This window comes from Capsicum annuum, chromosome 8, assembly GCF_002878395.1.
Source record: "Capsicum annuum cultivar UCD-10X-F1 chromosome 8, UCD10Xv1.1, whole genome shotgun sequence".
NCBI classification, from domain to species: Eukaryota; Viridiplantae; Streptophyta; class Magnoliopsida; order Solanales; family Solanaceae; genus Capsicum; species Capsicum annuum.
The window spans coordinates 129,476,449-129,493,185 of NC_061118.1; positions in this window are offsets into that span (position 1 = coordinate 129,476,449).

Genomic DNA, 16,737 nt, shown 5'->3' on the forward strand with positions numbered 1-16,737 from the left:
TAAGCAAGACATACATTGCAGTCATAACTCAATGCCGAGCACACTTTATTCTGATTACCTAAGACTCTTATCCATCTATTTTTTAGCCACCATTTCTACTTCAACACTAGACTTCATGCATATATCACAATTACACACTCCAATATTTCATAAGTTATAAACCTAAGCTTTTTCACACATTACATCAAACATATTAATTAACTCACACAAATCTTGCATCACCATACTCGAGCTAACATTCTTATCACCTTAATTAAAATATTAAACTCAAACTTAGTGTCTAGCAACAATCATGTAACACCAACGAAATATCTCATATAATATACTAGTCCATAAAATAGATAAATCCACCTAAATTCCTTATTTAACTTAACTACAAACCACAAGAATATTCTTCATCACCACATTACTACTACACCTTAATATTCCTTACATATCTTCTCATATACAAAAATAACTTACAACTACTAGATAAAAATCAAGGGTCCCTTAATGTATTAAAACTACCTAATAAGGATAGTCGGTCTTAACCTTATTACCCAGCCCCTTATGGTCTATTGAACATTCACCTCCATACATTAAATCCACTTACCCATGAATATACCCCAACTATCTTCAAGATCCTATAAACACCACTGAGTCCCCCCTTTCTATGATCTCCCTAAGTGAATGCTAAATCTATAAATTATTTGTAGACCAGTCCTTCTATTCACAACCTATGATGTATGCATTATTACAACATCTAGTCCACATGAGCTCCTTTCTTATTTCAACTACAAAGACAAACATTGTAACTCACCACTCTATTTTACCGACAACCGTAAGAGCATTTTACTTAACAAACACCATATGAGCATGCGAACCCCAACACTACACATAGAGGTCATCTAATTACAACTATCTCTATTTTACTAAAAGTTACCCTCACTTTGACCTGAAATATAAGACTTCATATCACTAACCCCGGGATCACCTTATTACTCATTGGTCATAACACCCCAATTTATACTATCTCTTATGATTGAAATACCACCTCAATATGCAGATACATATGCTCTTCTTTAAGTGAGACTCTTTTATAAAGTTTTTAAAAGCAACAATTACATATCTTACCTTAGACTTACAAGCACGATTTATGAAATTAGAGGTACACGCTTGAATCAATACACCTTGATGCACTAATGGACTCCTTTCAAGTCCTTGTGCCATTTTACAATTTTTGATGAATTATTTAGAAAGGACCAAACTATTAGGAAGCTAAGTTATTTGCACTTATGTTGCCTAAAAATGAGACATAGCCTACGAACTAGAGTAAGAAAGGAAGTTGGACAACATTCATATGGATAATACAATTGCACGATCTGAAGTATGAAAGAAGGAGAAATATTTTCTGAATGGCTCATAGCCTCCAAATTATAAGTGTGGTGCACAACACACCCATAAGTAAGACTCTGCTAGACACAGCTTTTTAGATACATAACTGACCATGAACCTAGGCTCTAATAACAACTTTGTCATGACCCAAACTCGAGCCTGGCCGTGAGGGGTACCTCAAGTCCACGAAGATCAAAGACAACCCTCTTTACCTAGCAAACCAAAATACAATATAATATAATAGTGGAATTACAAACATAAAACAAGATAGATAAATATGAGTCAAAATAAAATCCAACCACCAATCCCAAGTCCACAATATCAACAAAGCCTCTAACCAGAATAAAATCAGTCTAAGTAGGGACAAGCCCCTGATGATATGACTTTAAAATGATAACCCTTCTGGCGAGTGGAAGCTTACCACTTCAAAGATGAAAGTTGATGACCCTAAAATCTATCACTGCCGGAAAAATAGAAGTGCCTTCGGACCTAATATCGCATAGGGATACAGCATCCGTAGATGGTTAGTGCGATCAGTACTAGCATGTAACTCAAGGAAGGGATAATATATTACCATTATCATCAATTCAAAATTATTTAGAATCCATTGAACACAAACAAATGCATATACATAAATATATATCACGTGCTGAGATAGGGATCAAGTCTTAACATAAATATTTGAAACCTTAGCCTGGATTGTGTAGCTTAACTGTCATATAATAGTAACTACGGGCTTTATGGGCCCCAAGGCGTGTAGCCCCATGAACCAGAGAATAATCTCTTATATATGCATGGGGGGCTCAAACCTCCCAATCATATATTAAGATGACTTAAGAACCTGATCATGCAATACAATATTGGGGCCTCAAACCTCCTAATCTTCTAATAATAATAATAAGTTAGACTCAAACCACCTGGTCATAAGCAAGGGAACTCAAACCCCATGAAAGGAACTTGGCCAACTTTCATATGGACAACACAATTGCATGATTTAGAGTATGAAAAAAAAAGAAACATTTTCTAAATGCCTCATAGCCTCCTGATTATAAGTGTGGTGCACAACACACCCATAATCAAGTCTCTACTAAACATGGTTTTGTGGATACCCAATTGATAATGAACAAAGCCCCTGATACCAACTTTGTCATTACCCAAACTTGAGCATTGCTGTGATGTGTACCTCAAGTCCACCGAGGATCAGAGATAATTGCTTATGCCTAGTCAACCAAAACATAATATAATATAACGGTGGAATTCCAAACATAAAACAAGATAGTTAAGTATGACGCAAAAGAAGTTTAAGAATCCAACCACCAATCCCAAGTCCACAATAATCCACAAAGCCTCTAACCAGAACAAAATCAGTTTAAGTAGAGACATGCCCCCGACAATAGCAAAAAAGACACCAAATGGTAGTCTATAACAAAAAAGAAACATGACTTTAAAATAATAACCCTTACAAAGAATGGAAGCTCACCACTTTAAAACTGACAGCTGACCACCCAACAATCTATCACTGTAGAAAAAAAAGAAGTGCCTTCATACCCTACATCATGTGGGGATATAATGTTTGAAGACGGTTAGTGCGATGAGCACTAGCATGTAACTCAGGGAAGGGATAAGATAATGTCATGATCATCAATTCAAAATCATTTAGAATCCTATGCACAAAATCAAATACATATACATAAATATATATCACATATCGGGATAGGGATCAAGGCTTTAAATAAATATTTAAAACTTAATCTTGGATTGTGTAGCTTAACCATCATATGATAGTACCCACGGGCTATATCGACCCCTACTCTCACCCTCTAGTTGGGCCCTAGTGCGTAAAGCCGCACAAATTACTGAATAATCTCATATACATACATGGGGGAATTAAACCTCCCAACCATCTACTAAGGTGACTTAAGCACCTAATCTTGTAATAGAATATAGGGGACTCGAACCTCCCAATCACATCATAATAATAATAAAGTATACTAGAAACACCTATTCATCATAAAGGGGACTCAAACCCTAAGCCATTTAGACCCTTGCATTGACTAACGCAGTTTCCAGTATTGGTCTCTCGGTACCACCAGTTTCACAACCCAGCTACACAACCCTCTTTTAAGCCCAATTAAAATATTTCAGCATACATTTCCATTAATTGAACCAATTTATTCATTAACGAATCCCAATTGTATCTTTATACCAATAATACTTACAAGTTCATTATCGTGCTGTGACCATTAACCATCTCACAGAGAATTTATGGCCTCTTAGATTTAACTATTTAGTCATACGAGGAAAATACAATTCCGAAATTTCAATAAAATAAATCTGTGGTTCATTATCCATTTATGTCATACAGTACTATAAGTGAACAAGTCCAATCATGTGACAAAACCATATTCAATATCAATTTCACCATTTGGGGTTGAGGGAACACAATTTCCAAACCTTATGTTAAACCAAAATCATTAATTTAGGGAAAACACAAGCCCCTTAGTTATTCACCATACTCATGCACCCCACAAGTTCAAAAGTCATAAATTAAGCACGAACAATCATATGTAAACCATGGAAAAATATTGTTCAAAAATAAACATTCAAGATCCTTAACCCTTATTCCAAAACAAACATCAAATAACATGAATAATAATTTAATTTTTATTTCATTAATAAAATACAAGTATATGGAAAGAGGTTCATGCCTTAAACACACAAGAATTGAAATTAATTCAAATCTTAAAACCCAAAATATGAACATATAATAAAATCCTTGGCTCTCTTGGGTTTTTTAAGTTTTGGAGTGGAATGGTAGCCTTCGTATCATGAAAACTGATAGAAATAGGCTAATATAGTGTTTAAAGGACGTTAATAGGTGAAAGGACCTCAATACATCTCATCCTAAATAAACAAAACCAAAAACTACCAGAATTTAAAGCATCAACATGTCATAGAGGATAATCTCCATGATAAGCTCCGTGCCATACTGACATCATGGACCCTCACTGGTTCCTCACAAAAATGCTCATAAATTTATTATCAAGCATCGAATTAAGGCAAAATTGGAAGTGTTGGAAAAAGGAAACAACTATCTCTAATTTGGTGGGTCTTAAGCTCCAAAATTCCTTATATTTAAGAATTTATACATGTTTAAAGTTGACCCTGATAGAATCGAATACCAAAATTTGATCGAAGGTTCTTAACTATGAACATTTTCACCTCGATGGCACTTTTCATGCTAGGATAATGATCATAAAACTTGTATTTTTCATAGGAATCATTAGATTAGAGTTTATACACGTAGGAATAATGATTTGAATTCTAGTCTAAAAAAGTGAGGTGTTATAAATGGTTAGTGAGATAAGCAATGGCATGTTACTTAGCAAAAGTGCTAAAATAAGACCAATAGCAACAATCAGTAAAAAACTACATGGACAACATTTATATATACATATATAGGATGTCGGTATAGGGACAAGGGTCATGAATATGAGAGTTTGAACCATGTAGCTCACTCCATCCTAAAGTTACCCACAGGCTATATGGGTTCAACTCCCCTTGCTGAAAGGGCCCTAGTAAGTGTTAGCCACACAAACCAAGGAATCCAAAAGAAGGGCTAGTGATACCAAGGCTCTATACATCCCAAAATACAATGTGAGAACCAAGAACACTGTCATATACACGCCCAATCAGGCAAATGTGGTTTCTACTGTTAGTTCTCTAGGACTACAGCTTTGCGGTAAGTTACCCAATTCCAGTTAAGCCTAAAATAAAATAGTTTTCTCATAAACCTAACCATTAACCCAGAATTCCAATACTAAGGCATTTACCACTTGGTATCATCATACCAATTATGCTTGCAAGCTTATATAATAATGCCAAACAAATTCATATAATCATTAGACTCCCAAGGTCTATTTAAAATCAAAACCATGGTCACTAATTGCCTTTCAAATCCCTTTTAACAAATTATCCATTAATGCAATGGGTTCAAAAAAAAGTTGAATTATGCAATTATCCATGTTCAAAAACCAAATTCATAAATTGGGCTAGGGTTAATGCCATTACCAAGACAAAAAGTCATCAATTAAGAAAAACCCCTGTTCCCCATTCTAATTCTCAAAACAATGCACTCATTCGGTCTAAAACCATAAATTTAAAACATGGGAAAAGTTATTAAAATAATTTCAATCAAAAACCCTCAACCAAGTCTTAAACTCATTAATCAAAACACATGGCTAATGATTAAATAAGTGCCACAATGCAAAATTAAAGTTAGGGAATGAGATACATGCCTGAAATGCATAAGATTGTGAAAATAATTCAAAGTTCAGAGCTTGAATGGTGAATCCTTTGTAAAACCATTAAATATCTTTAGTTTTGAGTTTGAGAGAAAAAAAGAGAATGATTTGATCTTTGAAAACTAAATTGAACCAGGTTATTTTATGTTTAAAGATCGTGCAAGGGGTAAAAAGACTAAAAGCCCCTCACCTCAAGTGAAAGAAACTAGGTATTTTTAATACAAAAGTGTGGCACCCTTACTATCACAGAGGATATCCTACATGTCATGCTCTTATCACAGAGGTAAACTCCATGTCATGCCAATATCGCGGACCCTCATTGCCTAAGGGTCCCAAAATAGCCCCTAACCCCTTTTAAAAAATTTGAAACTTTTCCATAACAACCTTTTGACATCCCTAAACATATTTCAAGTGACAATTGATATTACAAATATAAGTAGGTCAAAATAAAATCATCAAAGTTTTACAAGGTCCTACATCTCAATGCTTCCTGACTCACCCCAGGCAAATTATATGAAGTGCATATCCCATTGAAATTTATGATGTGCATGTTCATGTCATTAATAGGCAGCCAGCAAATACAACTCTTTGATTCAACAACTGAATACTAGCACTAGTAATACCAAACTTTATCCCCTAGGGCAACTCATGAGGAATAATGGCCCTTGTATTCATAGGCTTAACATACCCTAAGTCCATCCTCCAAATCATCATAGCCTGGAAAATATTTATAAGCTAGTAGCACTTGAGCTCTATCTCTCCTACTTCTTTCAATTTTTGCTTAATGATATGTTTTCTACCTCTGTTATTACTTGAAAGGTGCACGACAAGCAGCATTATTATCTCTGTTCTAGTTTTCTTCAGCTAGTAACTGCACAGTGGTTTACACAACTATCTTATGAACACCTTGTAGAGTGGGGGAAGCAAGTCATGTGGATCATCTCGAAGCCCCTCATGATGAGCTTCACGATGGTGTTCCAACATCCTATGATTTTGTCTGATGTACCATAGAAATATAGCACTTACGATTCTTAAACTTGAAAAATATACATGTACTTATTGATATTTTGTTGGATTTGATATGGTCTTGGAGTGTTTTACAGGAATCTAGGTTTGGGTTGCAAAAAGTGTACAAATGGTCCGTATATGGAATTTATAAGTAGCCACCAACCTTAACTTCTCTAAATCATTTTGTCTTCATCATAGGGTTTTAATGTAATATGTATATAGTCCTATAATGGTCTTAGTACTTATTAGGTAAGTTTAGTTAAGTTATCATATTGTATGTAGGATTTGAATTCTAGGGGTTCTTGTAGTCTATAAATACCCTTTAGGCTTTGTTTAGATTATTCATTCATCAATTGAGAGAGAGAGGATCTTTGGGGATGAGTTCCCAAACATCTTATTATTATTGGTTTGTTCTTGGTTTATTATTTAATTTAAGACTTTGGAATTTATCCTTTAATTATAATCAGATTGATGTTGTGATTTTTTTCGTAGATTCCATGATTGATCTCTTAATTATGAGTAGCTAATTTCCTTGGCTAGGGTTATAGGAACCTTGGCAAATTAATAATGTAGAGGAAGTGCTAAGTCATTCTAGACAAAGATTCTTATATGTATTGTTATTTGCTTCGCTTAATTGCTTTATTAATGGGTGGCCAATATAAAGATCCCACTTGTATTCATTACAAACTTGAGAGGAGGTAGAAATTGGAAAAAGAAAATCACAATGGTGATTTGGGGTTAATTGCCAAAATAAGCTTACTTGTATTATCTTCATAATCTAGTTAAATCCTATCAAATCAACTCAATATCGAGAGGAGATAATTGAAACTAAGGTCTATGCAAGGGTTATTAAGGAGACACTTTGAGATCAAGAGGAGATGAGTGAAATTCACCAAATGGTGTCGAGAGGCAGTTGTTAATACATAACTTGTTAGATTTTGTATTCAAGATATCAAAATTGTTCATAGTGCAAGATAAATCTAAGGAGTTGAGAATCTAGACGGGAACACAAACCTAGTTGATTTGAGGTAGTTTTATACACTTTTGTATCATTATTTGAGCTTATTTCGCCTTGTTTTGAGAGAAATTCGTGTAGTTAACATGTTCGTATTGATATAAATATGCATTTAAGTTTCCAAGTGTGTATTTACAATGTCCAAAGTAGTTTTTAAACAAGTTTGTGCTTAATTGAGTAATTTAGAGTTCAACCCGGAAAACTAGTTTTACTAGCTTGAGCTAATTATGGGACGTCTAGTTGGTCTCCGTTGGATTCTAATGTGTTTAATTTGTTTCAAATTTTTTAAATATGTAATTATATATGGAATAACTTATTTTTAACGTGCAAAGAGTAATTTGATAAAGTCAAGAATCGAAATAAAAAGTTGAAGATCATTGTGAATTTGCCATATGTTAGCTCTTATTTTGATTTGATGTTGAGAATATTATGTTGTTTTGATTTTTAATATATGGTGTCGGACATTGTATGAGACTTGGTAAGTTAAACAAGGTGATATATTGATTATTTAAAGGCCGAAAATTGATTGAAAATACACTATAAAAGGCATGGGTAAAGGATAGGACGTTCAACACTTCACCAAATTTTTTGATGCAAATTCTAGTGAGTCAATGCGAAGTCAACGTGGCACATCGATGGGTACATAGTCTATAGAGAGAAAATATTTTCAGTATTAATTCTAGTATAGAGACGTGAAGATGACGCGTCGCGTTTCTGGTTCAAAAACAGCAAAGTCAAGAAAAACGCCGACAACAAGTTGATATTGTCCTAATTCAATTCAAATTGCACGTATTTCAAAAGGCGGCTGGTGGGCCGTTATGCACGTGCCAGCCTTGAATCCCCAAAATAATTGAAGTATATTATATATTATATACAGCTGGACAACAATTGACAATATTATTTATATATATATATATATATATAAAAACCTGACACGCTACAGTGGAGTGGAGAAGGGAACAGTTGGACACTGTTTTAGATGAAAAGTGTAGACGACTACATGGTTTATTAGGGTTTAATTATTTTTATTTAGTCTTTAATTTTTCATATCATATATTCAAATATTTGGATCGTGATTATAAATCTTAGAGGCTAAAAATCCCCCTTTCCAAGGTTAAAGCCAAGAACATGAATACTGTTGTTTTGGATTAATTTCTTTAATTTTGGCTTACGATATTTGATTGTTTGTTTATTTTCTCTTTAATTATTTTATGGATTGATCACCCATAAAATACATATATTGTTGACCTTTTGATATCGATAGAGGGAATAGGGAGATAGAACATGAGAATAAATAAAGTTTGGGTTTTTATTCTTTTATAAAATATATAATTAAACTTAGCGTCTAGGACAAGGATGTACTTTGATGCCTTACTTGATTCTAACGCAGGATGATAGCTTTAATTAATCTAATTGGACTATTACATCCCCGCTCAATGATGTAGTTGTTATGTCCAAATTAGGTAAAAGATTATAGGTTGGGAAACCGTGATCATGCAATTAACCCTACGAATCAACAATCAAGATAAGCAAATTAGCGGATGAGATTCAATAACATAGTGTTATTTTTCAGAATGCTTTAACCCTGGGCTTTACTCCATTGCTTGTTCCAAGAATTTATTTTTCCACATTATTTATTTTATTTTTACAAAATAATTCAAAATTCTCTTTTTGGTTTCTTTTGTACTAAATTAATCTAGACGGTGAACTAAAATTATATCTTTGCCAAATCAAGTCTCTGTGGGATAGATATTCTGCTTTCTTGAAGGCCACTAGATTACTTGGTAGACCACGTACTTTTGCATGTACGCTGTCAAGTTTTTGGCGCCGTTGCTAGGGACTTGTTATTTAGCAATTATTTATTTTAATTTTACTTTTACATTTATTAGGTTTTTTTATGCTTGGTCTTAGTTTTTTTATTTGTAGGAAACAAGTTAAAAGGATAATAAGCTGGTAGGGGATCGAAAGTTGGTTGAATGAAACTCCAAACCCGAGCAGATTTACCATTAATGCAGGAGAGAAGCAATCCTTCTCCCAAGAATTCTGCAAATTCTAGAAGACCAAGAGCACACTGTTCCTATGGTTGAACAACAAGCAGCTGATAGGAAGGTTATGGAAGTGGCAGTTCGTCTTCCAACAAGCTTGACTTCCCCAATTCAAAGACTGGTGGCTAAGGGGAATTTTGAGTTGAAATACAATATGGTGCACCTTCTAATTAGTAGTTGACAGTTTGTAGGGCTTTCACACGAGGATCCACGAGTCTATTTATAGACCTTCATTGAGCTTATAGATACATTTACTCCAATCGGGGTGACTCCAGATTATGTAAGGCTGACACTATTTTCCTATTCACTTATTGGGGAAGATAAAAGGTGGTTGAATGCAGAGCCGGAAAGTTCAATCACGACATGGGACAACATAGCCAGAAGGTTCCCCAACAGATACTTTTTATCAGGGAAGACTGCGAGACTTCACAGTGAGATAGTGAGCTTCAAACAGAAGCCTGATGAAAATCTCTATCATGTTTGGGAACACTTCAAGGACCTTCTTCAATATTGTCCACACCACCAACAGTCGAATGAGGTACTTTTTTACACTTTTGTAGAAGATCTTGATGACAATACAAAGATTTTGCTAGATTCAGCCGCAGGTGGTCAAGCGCTGGAGCTAACTTATGATGAGCTATACACATTGATGAATTGCATAGCATAAGGAAATCTAGAGTGGAATTCAGATTCTAGAAGTACTATGAAAGGAATTGTGGGAGTATTGGAGGTGGATAATTCACATCCCAATTAGCTCAGGTTTCTGTATTGTAGATTTTGATCAACATAATATTCAGCAGGATGAATTTGGGAGTAACGTAACCTACAGCCACATTCAATACCATCTAACAAGCTAAAGGTTGGTGTGAAGTATGCAAAAATAGTGGTCATGCGGCTAGTATGTGTGCTTCAAATCCAAAATCAGTCATGTATGAAGGCAATGTTCAAAGTCCAAATTACGATAATGCCTACAATATGAAGTTGTAATCTCAGCCACATAATCAGTTATGGAATACCCCATAGCCACTGGTCCAATCGAATCAATCTACGAGCAACACAAAAGAGATGTTAAAATAAATCTTAGCAGAATTACTTAATCAAAAAGTGGCCCAAATAAATTTTGAGTTGCAGGTTAGACATATAGAGCAAGCGTTTAATACAAGACCACAATGTGGTTTGCCAGATGATATAAAAAATTCAAAACAAGTCATAACAATCACCTTGAGAAGTGGTAAGGAGTTTCATAAAGAACCTCCAAGGGTAACTAAGGAGGTAGATGTTAATGTGGTGACCCTACAGGTAAATAATAGAGTTGCTATAAATTTAAGAAAGTCTGAGTACTTAAATAAAAAAGTTGTTGACCCAAAATTAAAGAAGTCGCTGCCACTATGCTTCCCTCAATGGCAAATAAAAGCGAAGGAGGATGCCCTGTTCAAAAAGTTTATTGATACATTCAAAGAGCTTCATATTAACTTACCTTTGCTAGATATTTTGCAGAGTATGCCCAAGTATGCAAAGTAATTGAGGAATTTGGTGGGAAAGAAGGTAAAACTACAAGATGTGGGAGCTATAACACTCATTGAAGAGTATAGTACGGTAATGATCGAGAAAATCCCAAAGAAATTGAAAGATCTAGGGAAGTTTGCTATCCCCATTCAAATTGGGAGAAAATTAGTCCATGCATTGAGTGACTTAGGGGAAGGCATAAATTTAATTCCCCTATCATTGTTTAGAAAATTAGGCTTGGGGAGCCTAAAACGACATGAGTGTTAGCAGCTAGCAGACGGATCTATAGCATATCCGAATAGAATCATTGAAGATATCCTCATTAAGGTTGGTAAATTTCTTATTCCTGTTGACTTTTTTATTCTTGATTTGGTGGAAGACAAATAGGTACTAATTAATATAGGGCATTCATTCTTAGCAACCGGAGGGGCTTTGATTGATGTTATAGAAGGCACGCTTAAGATGAAGGTAGATGATAAAGAGGTGGTATTTGATATTTATAAGACTAGCATTGAAAATCCCTTATATAAGGATTTATGCATAATCAATGTGTTAGAAAAGGATGAGTGTAGGGGGCCTAAGCCACTAAAGATCTCTTCCAAATACCTAATTGAGTGGCCTAAGATGAAACCACCAGTTCCCAATATGTTTAAAGATAAAAGGGGTTTGAAAAGAATGAAAAAATGGCTCCCAAAAGGGATTAAAAGGGTGAAGGAATATGGTTGAATTGATATGGGTCGTGCCGCGATACTAAATTAGGCGATGCTTGGAAGGCAACCCAAGTTAATTCGGTATGTTTTATTTTAAGTTTTAAGTTTTTATTTTATGTTGTTTTGTTTTTTGGTTGAGTCACAGGTTAATAGGAAGTCTAAGTACCATAAACTTTAGCTTGAAGTAAGGAAAAGATTGAATGTAAGGTCCCATGGATCCCATTTATGTGTGAAGATGCTACTATTTAGACCTAGAGGCCTCAGGGAGTATTTATATTATTTTACTTTTAAATTCACTTCAAGGACAAAGTAGATTTTTAAGTGTGGGGTGAGGAAATTCCTAAATTTTGGATAAATTGAAAAAAATTTAGGTTAGGAATAAGTAAGATATTCTTGTTGGTGCTATTTTTAATTGCATGATGCAAGTGTTTTGTGTGGTAAAAGCATATTGATTGAGTGAATTACTACTTTTGAGACTCTTAGGCTCATGATTTTTACTTTTGTACTTTTGGCTTAGATTTGAATTTAAGCTATTGTTTGGTTGGGAATCTATGATGATCCTATTATGTTAAGAATGTGCCATGTGCGGGTGAGAATTTTGTATATTCCTTGTTGCATGTGATATCTAGAGCTTGCTCAATGTGTGTGTGAAGCGAAATAAAGAATGTGGGTTTAGGAGATGATTTAGGCAATTCTTTGATAGCCTTATTTTCACCTTCTTTTTACCTACCCTAGTGTATTATCCTAGTTAAACCCCATTGATACGCCCAAACTACACCTCTCTTATGAGAGAGTAAGCGGTCGTTGTCAAATATATAACCCAACTAGGTTGGGGTCGAATCTCACAAGGAATATGGTGCTAATTAAGTTGTATGCAAATTAGTTGACTTTTAATCGTTCGTTTCCGTAAAATAAATAGGGGGGATTTGATTCAATTCACAAATTAATGATTTCAGTTTAACAAGACGAAATAAGTGTAGTAGTATTCAAATTCAGAGAAATAGCAAGCTAGGTTTATGTCCACCTTATAGTTTTCAATACTTTCTAACTATGGGCGCTATGAATTCATACATGCATCGTATTTACATCGAAACGCATTGTATTTAAAAACATAATCCTAGTGTTTTCCAACCATGAAGGACTAATTCACTTTAGTTCCCTCGAATCAAAAGGTTTTACCAAAAACAATACGAAATCTCCAAGTAGTTAATCCTGCTGAAGTATTAACTTATGAAATAGGGGTTGGTAATCCTATTTTCTTGTCACTACTCTCTTTTCTGAACAAAAACCTTTCTTTCGAAAAAGTTGTATTTTAAGGCATATCCTCTATGTTTGCAACCACGAGAATTCTAGATAAGTGAAGAGAGTATGATATAAACAAGTCAATGCATAGTGAATTCAAAACCCAAAGTAATAGATTGTATGCTACAAGGCTTCCATAACCCCAACTAATAAACTTAGCTACTCATGAATAAAACGAAAATCATCATAAATATATTCATCATACCAAAAACTAGAAGACGATCTTGGTGTGCGAATGTTGAAAATAAGAGAGAAGAAATGTTTCTCTCTCTCACCACCCTAAGCCGCTATTCTCCTCTCCCTGAATAATACAGAATAATTGAATAATCAATAAAAATTCAGCATTAAGCCTTTTAATAATCTTTTCTCTCATAATTTCCTTCTAGGTCCGTAAACTAATTATAAATGATAAACTGGTCTTGGACATAGATTCTAGGCACCACATTTGGTCCAGATTGTAGTTTCTAGGCACCACATTTGGTCCAGGTTGCTACTCTCTCTTGTGTCATATGCTATCCGCATTCCATAGTCCCATAATGTCTTCATCTACCTCATGAATGCCTAAAATCATGCTAATCACATCGGTTAGCTCAATTACATAGAAGCAGAGTAAAAACATAAGAAACTAGGCACTTTGTTCTCTAAACATAGCTAAAATATGTATAAATTATGGTGCTTAGGCGTATAAATACACCCAAGATCACCACCCCACACTTAAATCTTTGTTCGTCCTTGAACAACATATCTATTTATACATACTACACAAGCCTTAGCACCCACAAAGGAAGACAAGATGCTCAAATAGGCTCACACAACAACTATGAAAAAGAAGTAGATTCAAGAATCATTACTAGAGACAACCTACCCTAAAGAATAGCCTCATTAAGTTGGCGATTTCTTGCATATCATTTAAGAATAAAAATCATATAAATTACCCAACCTTTATCAACCATGTGCCCTCAGAACAAGAAAATTTCCCATAATCACTCACAATTATGCAATTTCTAACAAAATGGGTACAAGAATCAAGTTGCGCTCACTCTCACAAAGAATTCTCAAATCACAACTAATGACCATGTGCTTGCCCTTAGTGTAATACTCCACTAATATCAGAATGCTAAGATTAGGATCAAGTAGGTCTTTTACGAGTTGTAATGCAGGCTAAAGGATTGGTAGGAACTATTTTGGCTAGAAATAGTGACTATCTTCCCTAAGCGCTTTGATACACTACATTATACAATTAAGATCAATCTCTAACAACTAATTTTCACTTATGCTATCTTCACAGATTTTCTTTTCACCCCAACTCGTTAAGCTTAATTAATAACACTATGTTAGGAGTATGCAACCCTTTCAAATATTTTTTTTTTGCACTCTTTTTCATGTTATGCACCCCTATAATAGCCACCCTCAACTTAGGCAATTTGCCTTAGTTGAGGTGCACAATGTCTAAAAAGGACCAGGGCTAAAACAGGTTCATTGTAACATACCTGGGATAAAATTTTGAATTTATTTTTTTAATAATTTTAGCTAATCCCAAGCACATCAATTGCTCATGCCAATAACTGGACTTTGGGGCATAAATTTCGCCTTTTTCCTCTTATTGTCAAACTCCTAACTCACATTGATTTTATATTAAAGCGCTTAGGAGCTTTTGTATCAAATTATGGTCTATTGAAGAACGGATTAGGCTACATATGAGGCTAACAAAAGAATAAGCTAAAGGCTCAACGGGGCTAGCTAAGACAATGTACAAAGGTAGGTCAAAAGAAGGAATGAACAATGGCTATCAAAGAAATGCCTAAATCATCTCCTAAACTCACAATATTTATTTCACTTTGCATACACACCAGGAAAGTTCTAGCATCAGTTGCAATAAGGAATATACAAAAGTCTTTCACACTCATGGCACATGGTCAACTCAATTAGGAGCATTATAGATTCTCGATCGAACAATTACCTGAATTCAATTTAAACCAACAATCACAACAAGAGTCACAACTAGAGCCTAGGTGTTTCAAAAATAATGATCCATCACACACTTATGTTATCATGTCATGTGATCCACAAGAGCAGTTACATGTAATTGAAAGACTACTTTTCTCTTAAGACAGTAGTCATCCATCCATCATCGATAAAATCACCTAATTATGACTAAATAACTAATAAAATGAACAAAATAACTAATCCTATCTAGAAGTATACTAAGGAGAAGGTCCTATTTTCTTACAAAACAAGTAGCAAAGTACCCAGCCACCCTACACTTAAGCTCAGCACTGTCCCCGGTGCAAATAACAAGATAACGAATCTGGCTAGTAGTGCTTCTAATCCTTATTAGGAGTCATGCCACCTGTATGGAGATCATCATTGAAACCATTTTTCCTGTACTCATCACATCGCCCATATCATCTATATCAGTCATACATAATCAAGTTAACTTTAATTAAGATGAAGATGGTGAAGTCACCACCCCATAATTAATTTGTTAGTATAAACCAAATAAGTGTTTTTATTGGGTACTCAGACTTCACTAACATACACTTTGACATTGTGCATCAACATTAGTCACAATACAATTCATTCACTTCAATTCCCCCAATTTTATTTCAATGAAGCACTTTTTAAACAGAATCATGCTCTACACTTTCAACCATATCAAGATATACAAAATGCCATCACTTTCACAACATTACCATGGAAAGAATTTAATTCATAATCCTTAATAAATCACTTAGCTATAACAAAGTCACAATAACTAATGATTAAGAAAGTAAAAATTACCTTGAAGATGAAAGTTTGGTGAAAGAAAAGGAAAATTCTTGAGATAGTTAATGTTGAAAGACAAAGAGAATGGTGAGAGCAATCTTATGCAGGTTAGGGGTGAAATAAGGATGACTTTGGGCATTCATGGTATGGATTCTATTAAAGGTTAAGATTTGTGTCGAGTTGATCTAATAAAAAAATGGATTATTAGGAAAAACTTACACTAATAGGCAGCGCCCATGAAATCGTCTAAGCATAAGTAGGCGGTGCCTAACCTATCTCCTAAGTGAGGCAGTGAGCATAGGCAGTGGTATAAGTGGCGCCTAACCTCTCGCCTATATTGACATAGGCAGTGCCTAACCTATCGCCTAAGTGAGGCAGTGAGCATAGATGATTTACAATGCGGCACATATCTAATCACACTCCTTAAGATGTGTGGCGCATTGTGCATTGCATAGTTGGTCCAGTGAGCATGTGCGATGGGATGTGCGGCGCACTCTTGGTCGAAAAGGTCCATACCACGGAGACTTCACCCCCGTAACCCTATCGAGGTCAATGGTGGGATTTGGGATTGGATTAAAATAATTCAGGGCATAACTCTAATACAAATCATGACTCGAGCCTTAACAATTTACCTGTAATGTTCACATTACTCCTAAACTTACCACCTCTGTTGTTCCTCAATTCAAAATTGACTTTGGTACCAATCA